The 2370-nt window shown below is 43.0% G+C and overlaps 1 non-coding gene across 1 annotated transcript; it reads left to right on the plus strand.

Annotated features, from left to right (window-relative positions):
* The first annotated feature begins 1640 nt into the window (after positions 1-1640).
* LOC142849114 (small nucleolar RNA SNORA67) lies at positions 1641-1780 on the plus strand. Its single transcript, XR_012910517.1, has one exon. It is a non-coding gene; the product is annotated as a small nucleolar RNA SNORA67 (small nucleolar RNA).
* The last annotated feature ends 590 nt before the right edge of the window (positions 1781-2370 follow it).

The raw sequence follows: 2370 nt of genomic DNA on the forward strand, positions 1-2370 counted from the left end.
CTATGAATATATATCTATGATGGTGCTTTCAGAAAAGCTTAACAGAAGATAGAAGACTCACCCTGAATGTGGCTGGCACCATCCCAGGGGCTCAGGTCCCACATGGAATAAAAATGGGAACATGAGCTGAGCATGCGTGTCTCTCTGTTTCCTGACTATGGAGGCTGTGTGATCAGTACTAAAAATATTCTTAAAATCAATAATAATGATGATAATAATAATAATAAATTTCCTCCAGGACGGTCAGGGCTACACAAAGAAACAACACACACATACACACACCACAAAACCAAAAAAACCCAGAAAACTTTTTATAGGCACAAAATGATTCATAAGCTGTAGAAACTAAGCTGCTATAAACCACCCACCACACAGTCTCCTTGCCTCAGCTCTGACATCCCCCAAAACACAAAGAACTGGGTTCTTGTAGCCAAGGAACACTTACTTTTTAAATTACTGAGGCATAGTTGACACACACATACAAAAACATCTGGACAGCTGGGCTGATAACTCGGTCAGGAAAGCACTTGCCTTGCAATCACATGGACATGAGTTGATCTCCAGGACCCACATAGGAAAAATCTATTCTCCCTGAGAACTTCTTGCTATGCACCTCTGGATAAGTGCACCTCTCAACCCTAATCAAAGGAGCTTGTTTTTACAATAGACATCAATCAACACAAATGTAGGCGCAGACTACTCATTCATTTCCCAGATGCCCAGATCCGAAAATCACACAGATACTGTATTAATGACAGCACTGTGTGGCCAATGATTCAAGCATATTTCTAGCTAGTTCTTACATCTTGAATTTACCCGTTTCTATTAATCTGTATATCACCATGAGGCTGTAAGGTTACTACTGGTACATTTCTAGAGTGTCTGTCTCCTTCGGCAGCTACATGGCGACTTCTTGACTCTCTCTCTCTCTCTCTCTCTCTCTCTCTCTCTCTCTCTCTCTCTCTCTCTCTCTCTTCTGATTTCCTGCTTGGCTTACTTTGCTAAGCCATTGGCCCAAACAGCTTTATTCATCAACCAATAAAAGCAACACATACACAGAAGGACATCCCATATCACACAAAGACCCACAATCGATCAAGGTGCAGAGAGTGAGAAACTGCAGATGCTCAGCTGTAAATGGGATGCAGATCACACTCCTTCCTCTCAAAGAAGGAGCATCAGGGAAGAGCAGGTAGAAGGGGCTGTAAGAGCTGGAGACAGAGGATAATTACAGCGAAAGTTTTCCAGATGCTACAGGACGTTTGCACACACGAGCTCACAGTGGTTGTGACAGGATGCACAAGGCCTACACAAGCTTAAGTCAAACACAGTCCCAGCATGAAGAGAGGAAGTGGGCTCCCGAGCTAAGGAGCAGCTGACAGCTTCTGGGAGAGAGAGAGTTCATTCTTTTTTTAAGGTTGTTGTCCCTGGTAGACCAGTCAGGCTCCCATGGATGATCCCATCGACCCTTGAGAAGCACAAATCAGAACTAGTAGGTTTTTTTAATGAGGACACAAAGTTGGTTAGGTAGAGAAGTGGTGTGGATCTGGGAATAGTTGGATGAAAGGGCTGGATATGATAAAAAAAATACATTGTATGTCTTTCTCAGAGTATCTGTGTGTGCGTATGTGTGTGTGTGTGTGTGTGATTATTTCCTCTTCAAGGAGCTAACTAGTGTCCTTCTCGGAACATAGCACTTGGAAGAAAAGCCTGCATGCCTAATGTCCTTGCAGAGCAAGAGATGCTGATTTCCTTTGCCTTCCTTGAACTGCCTACATATATGATTAAAAAATTGCCAGCCATTGGTGATGCATGTCTTTAATCCCAACACACAGGAGGCAGGTTGATCTCTGTGAGTTCAAGACCAGCCTGGTCTACAGAGTGAGTACTAGGACAGCCAGGGATACACAGTGAAACCCTGTCTCAAAAAATTTAAGATACATATTTATTTATAAAATTCTAGGTTCTGATTCATTTTATTATTCCTTAAAATAACTATATATTGGCAGTCTGGGTTCCATTCTTGGAACACACATGGATGGAGGAAAGAACCAGCTTCTGAAAGTTGTTCTCTGGTTCACACGTGTGTGCTATGGTAGGCATGTATGTGCACATGTGCGTGTATACACACATGCACACAAATAAATGTAGGGGAAATCCTAGTAACGTCAGAATAAAGTCTTACCAACAAGACTGCCTGAACATGAACTTGACAGAGACAATAACAATAGCCATGCCAAACTCCCTAGGGAAAGAGCATGAGGCTTCAACCCTGCACAGAAAACTGTAGACGCCTATGCTGAGGGTGGGAGAAATAGTCCCCAGGGACGAGCACACAACTGGTTACTCAATACCAATGATCAGCCCTAA

Source organism: Microtus pennsylvanicus, chromosome 4 (assembly GCF_037038515.1).
Source record: "Microtus pennsylvanicus isolate mMicPen1 chromosome 4, mMicPen1.hap1, whole genome shotgun sequence".
Lineage (NCBI taxonomy): Eukaryota > Metazoa > Chordata > Mammalia > Rodentia > Cricetidae > Microtus > Microtus pennsylvanicus.